The 17229-nt window shown below is 38.3% G+C and overlaps 1 long non-coding RNA gene across 1 annotated transcript in view; it reads left to right on the top strand.

The window, feature by feature from the left end:
- LOC141510939 (uncharacterized) overlaps nucleotides 1–17229 on the top strand; it is a 133743-nt gene that overhangs the window by 83148 nt on the left and 33366 nt on the right. The window contains exon 2 of the long non-coding RNA XR_012475205.1: nucleotides 8769–8924. This is a non-coding gene — a long non-coding RNA (uncharacterized LOC141510939). The remainder of the gene's footprint in view (nucleotides 1–8768; nucleotides 8925–17229) is intronic.

Genomic DNA, 17229 nt, shown 5'->3' with positions numbered 1-17229 from the left:
AAGTTCCATTTCTTCCAGAAAGCTTTTCCTGGCCTTCTCTATTTCACATTTTCTTTCCAAAGGTATATTCCATATTTTGTCTTTATGTGATTTGTACTCATATAAGGAAGGGAAGTCTGAAGAGGAATACTTTGTTTTGTGCATCAGTTTACCTTCAATTTTCATGGCATCATGACCAAGATGAGAGGTCTGAGTATATTTGTCATTCTCAAAGACCACCATGAGATCAGGGGAGGTGATGCCATCATTTGAGTGAGGAGGAATTGTGCTAAGTTACCAGTCTCACTTCCTCCTCCTGAATTATCAGGGTCCAGTGGCCAGGTATGAATCAGGATAACTGGAGATGGCCCTTGATGTGAAGCAATCTGGTTAAATGACTTGCCCAAGGTCACATAGCTAGTAAGAGTCAAGTATCTGAGGCTGGATTCAAACTCCTGTTCTCCTGATTCCAAGACTAGTGCTTTAACCACAGTTCCACTCAGCTGCCCAAAATTTTCCAGAAACTTGCAGTAACTTAAATGTTACTAAATATTGTGGTTCACACTACAAATAGCTTGTCTTCTCAGTGTTCTGAGATGAGATGCATTTCCATAGAGAGTCGGCTGGGAATAATGGGGCTGTTCTGAGAGAGGGACTGTCTCCTGCCACAATTATCTTGTCTTCTGAAACTAGCTATGTTTCCACCAAAAATAAGAATGCATTAATAGGAATGTTCTCAGAGACGGAATCTCCAACCATAAATATTTTATTCTGAGTGTTGAGAAAAGATGTATTTCCACAGTGAACGAACCCTGTAACAACAGAAATATTCTTGGATATCTCTAACCACAAATATCTTTTCCTCTGAGCGTTATATAGTTAAGCTGATATTTTTTTCCCGGCCCCTTCCTGGATAAGAGGTCCTCAAGTAGTGACAAAGCTTCCAGATGGTATTGATCAGGTGAACTGACCTTTCCCCCTCCTTCCCACAATGCCATGTGTGTACATGTAGAATATTGGGGGGGGATTGGTCAAATGAGGGGAAAGGTGCTGGTGCTTGAGACCCCCCTCCCCTGAAACTGAGGAAAAAAGAACTCCAATGTAGTTGTTAAGTGACTGTGAGGACAGTGGGGAAAATGGGACATTTCATGCCCCCTAGATAAGTATATGTTGGTAGAAGATAGACTATTCCCTCCTCTGGCCCCCCACCAATGGAATATGTCATACCACCTGTTATACCCAGTGGGTAGTTTCAGCTCCTTAGTAATAATTTCCAACTCCACTCTTGAAGAGAATTTCCTCTGTATATAGGATGGGAAAAAGCAAAATGAGAATGGAAAAAAATGAGAATTAACATCCCAGCACTGTCTCACATGGAAAAATAATGCTCTGACTCATTTTATTCTAGTTAGTTAATGTGGTTCTGCCTTTTGGGAAATTTGTTTTTGTTTTTTAAATCAAACCCATAAGATTCTCTCATTTGTTTCCATTCCAAGCTAGGAGAAAGTCTATACTTAGGACTGAGGCTCAAGTGTCTTAATTGTTATTTCTAATATGTTTTTTACCTCTTGCAATTCTCCTGTTCACAATTAAGTACATCCATAAATCAAAGATCATTAAACTAGATCAGGTTTTATCAAATGAACCAGTTCTAAAGTACTATATAAACTGCGGAATAAACATAGGATTATAAAATTTATTAAAACAAAATTTTAAAAGTATGTAAAACAAAAAATTAAAGAATTTATGAATTGAACCATCTAAGGGAGAGAAAGAAAAGGGTCAGCATTTGAAGTACCACTATTTTTCAGGTATGCTCATATATATTACAGCAGGCAAAAGTCATGGTTCATGGTGCTATTCAAGCAGCACCTACGCTTACCTTTGTCAAGTCTCTGGTCTTTGATCCAGCCTTCATTTCATTTCCTTTGCTCATTGGCTCTACCTACCATCAGTCAATGGAAACAAATACTTTTCTTGATTTTGTTCTCAGTAATAACTTCATGAGCTGTCTCCAAAAGGCTGGTATACTGGAAGAAATACATTCTCAAAGGCAGGAGATACCTGCAAGAGTGCTAGATTTGGGATCTAAAGTTATGAGTTTGAAATGAAATTTTTATTTATTTACGTAACCTTGGCTAAATCCCTTACTCTCTCAAAACCCATTTCTTCAATTACAAAATGAAAGGGTTGGAGCAGAAGATTTCTAAGGTGTTTTGCAGATCTAGGTGGACAATTCAATGACAATACTGACTCCTTAACTATACCTCCAAGATAGGTGCAGAACAAAAAAAATGCCCATATCCTAGATGTGTCCCATAACCATGGCCACCAAAAGTCCCACGTGGGACTTAGGAAAAGTTTTGAGGATGAAAACATCTTGATAGAATTGGAATATGTGGATTTGATCTAAACTCATTTCTGATGAGAATAGCTGATACTTGTAGAAGAAGAGTAAATTGGCTAAGATTATATAGCTGATAAATACCAAATCTAGGATCTTTGATTCCAGGAAGAGATCCCTTTTCCTTATTCCTGAAATTATGTAATTGGAGGTCACTGATCTAAGGCAGGGATTCTTAAATTTTTTTGTATGTGGCAGGGTCGGTCCCTTTGGCAATCTGGTGATGATTTTAAATGCATAAAATACATAGGATTACGAAGAGTCTATCAAGTTACTTGCCCCCCATCTTCTCAAAAAAAGGTTCATGGACTTCAAGTTAAGAAATTTTGGCATGGATACTAATGCATTGTTGGTGGAGTTGTAACTGGCCTTATATTGTGGAGAAGAGTTTGGAACTATGTCTAGAGGGCTATAAAACTGCATACCCTTTGACCCAGCAATACCACTACTAGGTCTGTAGCCCAAAAATTCAAAGAAAAGGGGAAAAGACTCATTTGTAGAAAAATATTTATAGCAGTTCGTTTTGTGGTGGCAAAGATTTTGCTCCCAAAATCATCCTTGTAGGTGGTCAAATCTGGTCTCATAAGTTGGACTGGTCAGATAATTTTTTGGGGGGAATAGGGTTTGTCTGGCAAAACCAAACTGCTTCTGGAATTTGCTGAAAGCAGTTTTATTTTTAGTGGGAAGTCATCCTTGTACCCTAGTTGAGTTGAGCAGATGCTGGCCCCTCTCCTGGGAGGCAATGGGCCAAGCTCGCAAGAAGCATCTCCAAAATCAGTCTGTCCTCGCCTGGAATGCCTAACCTTCCATTTGAGAATGGGCCCCAGAAGCAGTATTCTAAATGAAAATATTTTTCCAAGTCCTCAGAACGCAATAAGAAAATATTCTGCTAGCTAAAGCAATGACTTAGCAATTTGGGTCAGCCTGAAAGTGGGGAAAATACAGCAGAGGAAAGGGCAGGCTCTCTAACCACTTGGCTGATAATATTTCCAAGGACTGGCTCATCTTGAGAACTTGGCTTACCTTCTCTCCTATACTTCTTCGTTTGTATTCCCAGGACCTTGTTAGTGGGTTTTTTCCTGACTTTTTTTTCCTGCGTGAAGCTTAGATCTTATTATTTCCCCAGTGCCTACTATTTCCCCCTCCCCACTTTTTTTCCATCTCTTGGTTAATGCACAGTTCTAGCCTTTTGATGATATTGGGATGAAAGCCAATAGATAGACCACCCAACTAATGGACTGGATCCTACCAAAGTAGATAATCAAAAAGCTAAGGACCAGATGGAGAAACTAATGGACCGTCTCTTTGAATGAAGATGAAAATGGTGAGTTCAGGATTATAAATTCTAGGAGGTCAGTGAAATTATCATGAATTCACATTCTATCAATATTAATTGAATTAGAATCTGGGTGGTCTGGAAGAGGACTCCTAAGTTTCTGAAGCGTGGGACTGTTTGAAGGCTCTCTTTGCTTGTGGGCTTCTTGGGGTTTTGACTTTTGTCCTTGCTGTTAATTACCAGCATTGATCAGGATCAAAGTTGTCAGCATCCTTCCTCTCAGCATAATCTGTGTTGCTAAGGAAAAGGGAGAAGAATGTTGTTCTCAGACCTGAGTTCTGGGGGGGGGGTACTGAGCTATAAAAATCAATTCAGTGACTTTAACCTTGCTCTGTAATCTTCAACTGTTTGAAACTGGATGGACTGGAAACTTGTAAATAAGAGGAGCATCCTGGAGTCTCCAGTGAGGGGAAATGTCTGTTGTCCTCTATAAAAATGTGTAAAGGAAACTGCTGTACAACTTTCATTAAGGGTCCAGGACTCTTGACAGTGAAGTGAAGTTCAAAAATGAAAGAAGGAAGAAATGAGTAGGAATCCTATGGGAAATTCCAGCTGGAACTGGGCAAAATGAAGGTGTTCATTAAACAAGTTCTAATCCTATAGGCGTGGCTCTTAATTGGAACCAGATACTTTGGAGGTTACAGTCCTCCAACCATCTTGCAACATCCTTCCAGCAAATCCTGAACATGTTGGGAGAGAGTGAAACCCTAGAACCTGAGCAACAAACCAGGGTTGGCCATATGCTAGAGTTTTCCAGGGTTTGGGGTTGGTGCATCTAAGGTAAGACTGGGGATTTGAAAGGTTTTGACCATAGTAGGTCCAAAGTTAAAGACTCATTGAATTGAGTGGTGTTATACTGAACCAAATCAGAGAAAGCATACAAGTAATAATTGGCTTGAGTGCTCAGCCTTGGGAGACATTCTATGAAGTTCACACTTGTGAGGAAAGAGAGCCAAAACTTGCATCATTGAGCAGCTCTTCACAAGGAAATTACGAGACCCAATTCAAAGTCCCTTGAGTAGATTGGAATGATTTAGCTTAGGAAGTGTTGATTAAGTGTCTATGTTCAAGATGCCCTGATGGACTTTGGGTCCAGAAGGACCAATAGAAAACAGTTCTTTTCCTCAAGAAGCTTATCATAATGGGAAGGAAAGGATTGGAAGAAATATATAAGTAATAATAATAAAAAATTAATAATAATGAGAGAATGAAAACAACCTGAGGGTAAACAGATAAGGCTGAGGGCTAGCTAATAGTGAAATTGTAGATTTCATGAAGAATTCTCATAATGTGCACTTATTCCATGATTAACCCTTCTCTATTAAATAGGACAATTCGGGGGTATATGAGGTGATTGAGGAAGACAACACCTCATTTGTGAGGTCTTGCTCAGTCCTTTTTAGGGCTGATCATCCACCTTTGAAGTCTACCTGATCACTCAACTCTGACTTCAAGAAGCTGATTATGAAGGACAAATGCAGCAAAGATGACCAGGTTGTCATACATATGGCATGACTTGCACAATTATGTTTATGATAGTGAAGGGCCAGATTATTCAATGATATCTTTCTCACTTACCTTTTCTATAACTTTTACCTAATGGCCTATTTAGTAGGAAAGGGACTATCAGTCTGGATACTGTAGGAGTCTCTTGGCCTTTAAAATGGTTTTTCTTCCTCCTGTATCAGTGAGGCAACTCGGTCAGAAGTGACATCTCGAGACAATCCAAAAACCCAGCATATCCAAAGGTGTCTCTCAATGGACTGATCATCAAAATGGCCTTTCCATCCTAAAATGGACTTCTATCCTAAGTCATCCAACATTATGATACAATTGGCCATAGCTATAGTATTCAGATAATTTCTGCTTGCCACTCATGGGTCTATGCTGCTTTCCTATTAGTGCATTCCCCAGAATTCAAACTCACCTGACATTGTCAGAATGTGGTATGGCCCCTATCTCAGAGGAACCCATTCCAGGGTAACTCAGCCCTTCAAAAAGGAAAGAGAATTCTCCCCAAGGTGAATCAGTAGTTTTGTCACACTGAACATACTGAAGTTCCTGTCTTGGCCACTCTGGATTTGGGGATCTGAAACTAATTCCCTTTCTGTCAGTCAAAATCAATGGAAACCATGGCTTGTCCCTTGGAAAAGCATTTGCCTATCTCTAAGGACTGACTGACACCATGTTCAATTGCTGTACACTTGAAACCTTTCTCTATTTTGCCCTTCAAAATTCCTATTTGAATATTTGCTACTACCACAAAGATCTACACAAGTAGTGGCTCCCACTGATCTAGACTTCAAGGTCCACTGAGAGGCCCTCCTATACTCATGGCCTAGACCCCAAAGAGCCTCAAAAGTCAATGTTTTCATCTACTATTGTTCAAATAATTCATTACCAGGTGACGGCCAAGAATGGGCACCATCCATTTTCGGGGCTAGTGTTGATTTGAGTGATATCAGCAGATGGGCTAAACCAGTTCACGAGGGTAATTGATTGACTTCCAACCTGTCGATGAATTAGGAAAGTGTCTACCTCATGAATGTGAAAACTTTCTCCAGGTGAATGGGTGTGTGAAAACAATTTGATCCAATGGCCACGAAGGTGGCTGAAACAGGTGCCGTACTGTAAAGCATTTACAATATGGTCAGACATTGAAGCTGCCAAAGTTATATACTACTGGGTCATCCACAGTGATCTAGACTTTTGTCTTGCCACTGGATTTGGATGACTGGAAGAGAGAATGAGGCTGATGATTTTGCACAACTCTGCTTCATTTAAATTCAATTCACCCATAAATCAAGACATCAGCCTGTTATGTCATTGATCCTCTTTGAAAATGAAGGACAGGGGCAGCTAGGTGGCGCAGTGGATAAAACACCAGCCCTGGAGTCAGGAGTACCTGAGTTCAAATCGGGCCTCAGACACTTAATAATTACCTAGCCGTGTGGCCTTGGGCAAGCCACTTAACCCTGTTTGCCTTGCAAAAAACAAAAAACAAAAAACCGAAAAAAAAAGAAAATGAGGGACAACCAAACAACCATAGCTTATATTTAAAATTATCCTGGTCAAATATATAACTGAACCAGTCAATATTCTCTAAATACAGGCAAAGCACACGAACCCTATTCTGATTGTGCTGGTGGCATTGATTCCTTGTGAGAGGCAACTTGGTGTGGAAGAAAAAGTACTGGATTTGGGGACCAGGAAGATCTGTACCTTCCTTTGATATTTGAGAGTTATTTGACCCTAAACATGTCATCTAACCACTTGCAGTTTCAGTTTTCTCCCCTATGAAAAGGGGAGATGATCATAGCACCTACCAGAGAGATTTATTTCTATCAAATGAGATAATATCTGTATTTTACAAACTTTAGTGTTGATATAAATGTTAATTTTTTTATCCATTTCAATATCAGTAATATTAAGACCTGAGTAGCTCATGAGACTTTGAAAAATTCAAATGAGATGATGCATGTGAAGTGTGTTCCAAGTTTTAAGCAGCAAAATGGCACTTTATCCATATATTTTATTACTTTTTTGTTATGATTACAAACTTCATCTCTTGTATTTTCATTCATATAGAGAATGCCTCCAAGGGTGGGACATCCTCTGCCGATACCGATGGGCACCTGCTCTTCAACTTCTAATCTTACAGATGTACATAGGAGGTCATTTAGTCATAATTCACATGCAAGTTTCTAACAGGAAGAAACATCTCTATTTCCTTCCTCCTTGTATCATCTTCCTTCTCTTCTGCTTTATCCTGCATGTTTTTCTAACCCTATGCTAGTCCTACCATGTTTCTCTCTGTATTAGTAAAAGACCCTATATATAATCCTGAAGCACATTTCACATAATAATTCAGAGTTCTGACAACATATTTATCCTCACCAACTCTGGGAGAAGTTAGTCATGTAGATGATGATCTTTGATGAAAGCATCTGGGATCTCCTGAAGGGGCTTGTCCTTTACCAGGACAGACGGCAGATTAGCCTTGTCTCCTTTTACCAAGTGGTTTTGTCTGTCTTATCTATCCTAAAGACTCTTTCTGCCTGGGGAACTCTCCATTGCTTCCATTGATGCCAATCCATCTGTTCCACAACTTTCTTAGGGTTCTGATGGCATCCTCACTCAACCAATATGTGTTGGTCAGGATCTGTGACTGAGTCAGATCCTGCATCCACTCTATGACTTATCTTCTTATTTCTTCTCCTCATAAGGCTTTGGCTTTTTACCCCATCTCCTTGTCCTGCCCTCTGGGATCAAAAAGAACAAATCTTATACTTGTTTTCACATGATAATCTATCACCAGCTTGAAAGCGTATTCTGGGGAAGAGAAGGCTAGAAGAAGAGGAAGGGACATGATCATACTTTTATGTCAATAAAATTTATCAAATTGATCTTAAGCATGGGTGAGGTAATAATGGTTTTATATTGATTAATGATGTGTAATGAATTTAATAATAATACTAATAATATAATAATAATAATAATTTGGTTTCTAGAGATCTTTTTTTTTTTGATGGGGCAAGTGCTAGGCCTGGGAAAACAGTGAAAATAAAGGGGGTAAAGAGTAATTTGTTTCAATCATTACAGGTTCTGCATTTTGCCCCTGAATTGTGCTTGACTATGCTAAGTGAAGTGTATCAGTATAATTTGTACTGTATTGTAACCCCCAAACTGTACAATTAACCCATCTGTTCCCAGAGGACTCCTACTTGAATGACCATGAAGTGATGTAATTGTATTGTCCTTCTTGGTGGACTTTTCCTGGCAATATCACTCATAGCTCAGATCTGATTGTTCTGGGATCAACCTGTCCACTTAAGAACATGCCTACAACTGGCTCCACAACAGCAAGGTGGAGCTCCAAGGAATGGAAGGATCCCATGATTTAAAAAGTGGTTCCTTGCAAAGAAAGTAATTAATAAATGATTTACTGGCACTCTGTCTCTGCCCTGCTTTGTCTTGACAGGAGTTAAGGGGAGATCTGGCACGACCTGTGTATCCGTCCTTTTTCCACCTTTTCTATTTCTGTTACAGATACAGAAGCTCTGTAAAAACTAGACTACTAATAATTGGTGGCAGCAGTTTTCTAAGGGAATGCTTTTGGAAGAGAGAACCTTGGACTTTCCATTTTTCTGAATTGAGACTGGGTCCTCAGGAAAACATGTTCCAGAATCTTGGTTCACCTCTCTGGTAAGTTCAATGCTTCTCATTCCCCCCACCACCACCACCACTTCACTATTGGGCCCAGCCTTTGAGCAAACCCACCTATCAATGTGAGGAACATTCCAGAGTCCCTATTTGTGCCCAGGATCACTCAAGGTTAAGGACAATTTATTTTCTTTCCAGTACCTAGCACATGGATTGGCAAAGTTTTTGTGCACATTTTTGTTTTTTATTTTATTGTTGTTGCACACATAAATTCTTGATTAAGAATTGCTTTACTCAGTTGTTTTTTTTAGTCAATTAAATGACTTGATATTAATATCTTTAATCACGCTTGGTTAAAGTTGTAGAATATTCTTGTAGTTCAAATGGTTTATTAGCACAATTTGGATTAATTGTATTTGTGGTGTTATTTTTTGTAGTGTCCTTTTGAATGGTGTTTATACTGTGTTAGGTAGTGTGCAAGACTAGACTCGGCAGGGTGGAGGGTGATAGGGTGGCAAAAGGGCAGATACACAGGTCATGCCAGTTCTCCCCTTGACTCCTGTTAGAAATGTTTCTTTACCCCTACAAGAGCAAGACGTATCTACTCCAATTGACACCAGTGCCATACTCTGTTTTAAACTCTTCTGCCCTCCCCGTTCTCCAGGAGTCAAGAGAGTAATCTCAGTTGTGGGGACTGCTATTGAGATCATTGTAGCCCATGTCTCAGAAACACTCTCCCTTTTTATTAGAAGTTTCAGTGCCTTTGGTCCTTCTGTCCAGGTTCCTGAAATCCTTAGAAAGGTCATTCCCAATTGACCCAGGAGGGATCACACATCCTAGTGTCTTTTTTCCCTGGGTACCCTCTTTAATCCCTTCTAAACATCTAGTTCTTAACCAAGTGCCCTCTGGTGTGTGGGTTTCAGAGGATACAAATTGATTTGCCTCTAAGAAAGGATGGAATGTAGTTGGCATAAATTGACTCAACTCTACCATTTATCTAACTGGAGTGGAAAGTGAGACTTTAGAACATGACTGGATAATATACCTGAATTCTTTGATTTCTCCCCAAAAGGACTGGAAGGAAACTGCTTTAAAGGGAGTAGACTGGTATATTGAGAAGATCCTACTTCAGAAATAAGGGTGGAGATTTGATTGTTGGTTCTTCATCATTACCTGATGTTCATTTAGCACAAGCCAAAGTCGAGGAAGCAGACAGCAGGAATATATTTGACTTGGCTTATGACTTTGGGATGTTGTGGAAACATTAGGGCTTCCTTACCTGTCTTCGGGACAACCCATAAAAAATCAGAAACAGGTTTCTCATTTATTAGACTATTTGCTGCTGCCCCAGACCATAGCAGTAATTAAAATTCCAGAGCACAGTTGAGAAAACAGCATTCATGCTTGTGGAAATGACTTGGCTGACCAAGCAGCTAAAACTACAATCCAGGAATGACTCCAAAGAAGGGATGTAAACTTGGTGAGACTGCTGAACTATGGGTTGGTTCAAATGGACTTAGAGTATTCCCTAAGAACTAATACCTCCATTCATTCAGTCATTGGGCACCTGACAAGCTGGGAGAGCTGGCTCAACAGTAGTGGTGGGATAGTTTCCATCACTGTCTATGAGATGTATTCCACCCCAAGCACCATGCTTCCAAGTCACTGAAGACAACTTGAGAACAGTTTCCTCTCCCAGATGTGTCTTTTGTAACCTGACAGATCAACTTCATCACCCACCAGTCATCTGCCCTTGGTTACAAATATGTTTTGGTTAAAGTCTGTATGTTTTTCTAGTGGGTGAAAAGAAGCCCGTGGGCTTAGGAGTCTTCTTAGGAAAAATCATTCCATAGTAGGGGGTTCTTAAAAGAAATACACAGAAGTAGAGATACCTATTTCATAGAAGCTTCATTAGCTAAGCTGCAGCACCTCCATTGTACCTATCACCCCTATTCTATATCATCAGGAATAGTTGAAAGAGCTAATGGGATATTTAAGAACTCCCTCCCTAAATTGTTTGAGGAACAGGCCCAAAGATCTTCCTTTACCTTTGTTAGGCCTTAGATTCAGACCACTTGGTTTGCATAAACTCAATCTCTTTGAGATAGTAATATAACACCCAATGCCTCAGCTGACTTCTGGTATAGACCCCAGACCCAAGAAAGCCGACACGGGCTGAGGTTTGCAGTTATTATCCATGAACTAAGATTTTCTTTCTCCTTGCTACTGTTCCTCTTGGGTTAAAGATTCATAGTAGTCATTTTTTTCTAAATGTAATTCAGTTTGAAGATGTAGTGAAAGATTTTGCTGTGGAAGGATAGTTACTGGGACGATAATTTATTTTGAGTTTTGATTACCAGGATCGTTCCAAATTGATATAAAGCCAATGATAGAAAATACCATGAATGGCTAAGGTGTCTCTGAGACATCCTATTATGAGGATGGCCTGAAACATAGCCTAGATAACATTCTCCTGACTCTATTTCCCTGTTATGTTTTTTCCTTTCTGGACACCCAAGTGGTACACTATGGATAGAATACAGGCCTGGGAGTAAGGAGGATGGGAGTTTAAATCCAGGTTCAGATACTTGCTAGCTGTATGACCTTGGTTAAGTCACTTAATGCTGACTGCTTCACATCCAGGGCCATCTCCAGTCATCCTGCTTCCTATCTGACTCCTGGACCAAGATGGCTTTGGAGCAGAAAATGAAGCTGATGATTTAACACAACCCTCCCTCACTCAAATCCAATTCATGTGCTTATCATGGCATCACCTCCCTGAATTTATGGTCTTTTTAGACAGTGAAGGACCAACAAACATTTCCTTTATGGAAAAGGAAAATTGCTGACCTGGTTAATCTTGAGCCTTACCTTTAAAAGTCTGTGGCAACATCATCGACTGTCAGATAAGACAAAGCTAAGGCAGTTTTGTCTTTGTCATATAACTATGTCCCTCTTTCATTTTAGAGCAAACTTTTATAATTAAGAAGTGTTATAAATGTATTAAACTTATTAGATAATTGACAAATCATGTATCAAAATAAAAAAAATCATCAGTCTTTAAGGGACTCTGCCTTTATTGACCAAAAGGAGGGAAATGTCAAGGGAATTCTGATTTTAATACTGATAATTTTTTTAGGGTTTTTTTTTTTTTTTTTGCAAGGCAATGGGATTAAGTGGCTTGCCCAAGGCCACATAGCTAGGCAATTATTAAGCGTCTGAGGCCGGATTTGAACTGAAGTCCTCCTGACTTCACGGCTGGTGCTCTATCCACTGCACCATCTAGTCACCCCAATATTGATAATTTATAATTGATAATAATTTCTAGAGAGTATTTTTACAGGCAGGCTCTGGAATTTGAAAAACAGTGAAAGCAAAGTAGCTTAAAAGTAATGTGTCAGGTCTTGTATTTTTCTCTGAATTGTGTTTGCCTGTGTTAAGTGAAGTATTTCAGTACAACTTGTACTGTACTGTAACCCAAAACTAGACAATCAGTCCAGTCATTCCTACAGGACTCTCACTTGGATGGTCACAAGTGATGTAATCTTATTGTCCAAAATTGTGGGCTTGTCCTGGGGAAGATCATTCAAGTTCCAAATCTAATTGTTCTATGATCCACTTGCTCACATAAGCATATACAGAATATCTGGCTTTACAAGGTAGATGATCAAGTTAGACCTCTAAGGAATGGAAGAATCCCATGATTTGCAAATCGGTTCCTTACAAAAAAATGGTAATAAACCCCTATATTGATTTACTGGCACTTTATCTCTTATCTGCTTTGTTATGACCAGATTAGAGACAGCACACTAAAAACTTAGTTAACAACACCATACTTATCACAACTCCAATAGTACTGAGAATGACCATTTCGCTACTCAATCATTTCATCTTTTCTTTTGGTAAATAGAATTTTTGCAATTACATGTAAAGATGGTTGTCAACATTTATTATTTATAAGATTTTGAGTCTCATTTTTTTTCCTTCTCTCTTCTTCCCATCCTCCCCTCCCCAAGATTATAAGCAATTTGATATAGGCTATGCATGTGCAATCCTTGAAAATATATTTCCACATAAGTCATGTTGTGAAAGAAGAAACAGAATAAAAGAGAAGTCTCAAACAGCAAAAATGAAAATAGTTTGCTCCATAGTTCTTTTTCTGTGTGGATAGCATTTTAGAATGGTCTTTGGTCATTATATTGCTGAGAAGAGCTGAATTGATCAGCCCACAAAGTTTCTGTTACTGTGTAATATGTTCTCCTGGTTCTAATCACTCAACATCAGTTCATGTAAGTCTTTCCAACTTTTTCTGCAAAGCATCCTACTCATTCTACTCTTGCACAATGATATTCCATCACACTCACATGGTACAACTTGCTCAATTTTCTCCCAGTTGATGGACCTTTCCTCAATTTCTAATTCTTTGTCACCCCAAAAAGATTCACTTTAAATATTTTGTGCATAGAGGTACTTTTCCTTTTGGTTAATTTTTTCAGTGAAAGAACCTTACCCAAATTTCCCCACCTCATCCACTGAATTACCTGAGGCCTAGCACTAGGTGTTCATCATGCTAGCTGACTAGCATTGCCTTATGAATAATCACAAACTATGACATGAGTCGTGTCAATTAAGCAATGTTGGACTTTACCTCCTTCTCCAATTATCTCACCCATCATTGCTACAAGGACTAGAGTGTATACCCTATAGATCTTCACTCTCTCATGCTACATTGCCCTTTTTGTTTCTCTTTGGGAGCACTGCTATTCTAAACATGGGGGTGCCCTTATTCTTCCCTCCCTACTCCTAAAGCCATAAATCTCACCATTTTTCCCTACAAAGTATGGCTCAATTTTGCCAGTCCAGTCCTTTTGACTCTATTTACCATCCAGTAAGTTTTCATATCAAAATACTTTTCTTTAACTGCCACTTCTCTATAGGCATGGTTGCCTCTTATGAGGAATATATATACTTTGAACACAGGGATTGAGTTTGTTTTTTCTATCCTCTTAATGTCTAGCATACTAAGTGATCAACAAATGACTTTATCATTTGACTGAATCTTGAATGATTATTCAATGAAATGTTTCAAAGCCCAGTTGGAGGTTGCTACTGCCTCCAGACAAACATAAGAACTTAACCCCATAGTGAGATCATATGATTATATATTTAGCACTGAAAGAAATCTTAAAGCTCAAGTCTTAAGTAAATTGAGGTATGGAAAGATATGACTTGATCAAGGTCACTGGGCACCTTGGTGGCATAATGGATAAAGTCCTTAGACCTAGACTCAGGAACACAAATTAAAAATTAAAAATGACTTGTTTAGGGTCACATGGCTAATAAATATATGCCTCTATTTCCTCAACTGTAAAATAGGTACATTAATAGGACTGGTTTTTTGTGAGGATCAAATGACATCTCTAAATCACTTAGCTCACACACACATACACATACACATACACAAATTTCTTCCTCCCTTCCTTCCATTCTACAGTTAGTGTTCAATTTGAAACAGAATATGCCTGTAGTCAGAATGTGAAGCATTTCAGTTTGTGTTCACTGATTTATGTGGTGATTGGTCTTGAATAGTAACCAATTCAAAACTGATTGTATCTCTAGAGAGAGGCAGACTGCAGTACAAGGAACAGCTGTGCAAGATCTCCAGCTGATAAGTCTTAGGGTCTATTGGCTTGGAGTGGAGTATATTTGATAATGACTTTTGAATGGATGTTATTCTTAGCATATTACAGTTCCTCTTTGCTGCATTAAATTTTTCTGATTACACATGAGCCAGGATCAGTATATTTATTTTTGAGTCCTTTTATAAAGGCTTTGGAAATTGAAGCAAACTCAGTATTTTCAGAAACTTAAGAGTTAATGAATCAAGGCAAATTGATACCAGAAGTATGTTTTTTGAAAATTATATTAATCAGGGGCATGGTTAAGTTGGTAAGAGTGGAAGCTTCTAGCTTCCCAAATAGGGAGAGGAGAGTGACCTTCCATAATTACTAGTTACATTGCCCTTTGCCCCATTTCTGTGATCAAGGAATTATTCTATTGAGTGGAAAGAGCTTTTGGGAAATGGTGGTCATGACGCTGGTATACTCTGATCAAGTCTAAGTCTGGTTAGAATGAAAATCCATAGGCTACTCCCAGCCAATCCCCAAACTGAAGGATGATTGAAAATGGGGGAGGGATTAGTAATGACTTTGGCACTGCTTGGGTATTATTGCAAAATGGAAGTTTTTTTTTTTTTTAAAAAAAAAATGATCTTGTACTCTGCTTTATGTACATAAGAATTCTGGAAAGAAAAAAATCTTAGGAGTGGCTAGGTGGCATAGTGGATAAAGCACTGGCCCTGGAGTCAGGAGTACCTGGGTTCAAATCTGGTCTCAGACACTTAATAATTACCTAGCTGTGTGGCCTTGGGCAAGCCACTTAACCCTGTTTGCCTTGCAAAAACCTAAAAAAAATCTTAGTCATAATAGGCTTCTATAACCAAAGTCTAAGCTTCATTAATATAAAGAATATGATTATTCTATATTTGCATATGAGGAATAGAAATTGCAAGGTTATATGAAAGCTCAGCATTAATGCATCCAATCAGTATCTGGGGCAGGACTCAAACAGGACTTTCTGGACTTCAAGTCTTTATGAGTTCAAAACTGGTCTCAGACTTGCTGTGTGACTCTGAGCAAGTCACCTAACTTTATGTACCTCACTATCCTCATCTGTAAAATGAGCTAGAAAAAGAAATGGCAAACCACTCCAGTATCTTAACTCATATGACTATAAAGAGTTGGGTAAGACTGAAATGACTTGACAACCTAAATGAAGTTTTAGATCTATTCTCTTTTGTCTCTGGAGGCAGAACTTGGACCACTAGGCAAAGGTAAGAGTCCATTATAGGAGGAAAATATCCTAACAATTGATGTTATTCTAAAATAGAATGGGCCACTTCAGAAAGTGGTGAGTTCCCTCTAAAATGGAGGTCTTTAAGAAGAGGTTAGGATAGCACATTTCAGAACTACTGCAGTAGGGATTCTCGTATAGGTGCAAGTTAAAATTCTGCTTGCTTTTGTATGTATCTGTTTCCATATTGCTTTTCCCATAAGTTCTTTGAGGGAAGGATTGTCTTTTACCTCTTTTTGTGTTCCCAGTGCTAGGTATGTAAGTGCTTAATAAATGCTCATTAATTAATTGATTCTAACTCTGAGATTCTTGAATTATAACCTCCTTCAAAAGATTATTTCTACTGGGAAATGTGCTATGGTATTGTATGTAAGAAAATATTACATCACAGCTATGGTAGGTTTCTATATCCAAAGTCTCAGTCTCATTAGTATAAAGAATATGATTGTTATAGATGTTTTGCATAAGAAGAATTGAAATTTCGAGGTTAGGTGATAACATGGCAATACATGGCTGAGCAGTATCTGAGGTGAGATTTTTATGTTTATCCTGATTTTACAAATAATAAAACAAAACTTTGTAGTCTATGGAGTACTGAGCAGTAGACCAGACTTTGGATCTTGGAATGCTCTAGAGCATAAAAATCAAAGCTTATCTAATGATAATGTAGAAAAAGCAGTGATACCAAAATAATAGTGTAGCTTCATCAAGAGTGGTTAATGAAAGAAAAAGGACCTACTTGTACAAAACTTTATAGTGGCTCTTTTTGTTCTGGTAAAGAATTGCACATTGAGGATATACTCATCAATTGGGGGATGGTTTAGCAAGTTGTAGTTTATTAATGTCATGAAACACTATTATGTGATTAGAAAGGATGAGCAGGTTGCTCTCAGAAAACCTAGAAAGACAAATTAATTGATGCAAAGTGAAGTATGCAGAACCAGGAGAACCTTGTATGCAATAACAGTACCAGTGAATAATGATCAATTATGGCAGACTTAGCTATACCAACAATACAATGATCTAAGACAATTCCAAAGGACTCATAAAAATAATAATTCTATTCATAACCAGAGAAAGAACTGATGGAGTCTGAATGTAGATTGAAACATACTATTTTGCCCTTTATTTTTTCACTTTTTCCCTTTTGTTCTATTTCTTTTTTCACAATATCAGTAATATGAAAATATATTTTACATATTTTCACACACTTATTTCAAATTGCTTTCCATGTAAGGGAAGGGGGGAGGTGAGGGAGGAAAGGAAAAATTTTAGAACTCAAGTTTTTTTTAATGAATAAAAATTGTTCTTTACATGTAACTAGAAAATATAAAATACTATATTAAAAAAGAAAAAGGAGTGGTTAATGATTGAATAAACCCATATCCTTTTTTGATAGCGTAATGAAATAGGCAGATCAGGGAGATAGTATAGA

This window comes from Macrotis lagotis, chromosome 2 (assembly GCF_037893015.1).
Source record: "Macrotis lagotis isolate mMagLag1 chromosome 2, bilby.v1.9.chrom.fasta, whole genome shotgun sequence".
NCBI lineage: Eukaryota > Metazoa > Chordata > Mammalia > Peramelemorphia > Peramelidae > Macrotis > Macrotis lagotis.
The sequence above is the reverse complement of the archived record's forward strand: the minus strand, read 5'-3'. Positions and strand labels throughout refer to the sequence as shown.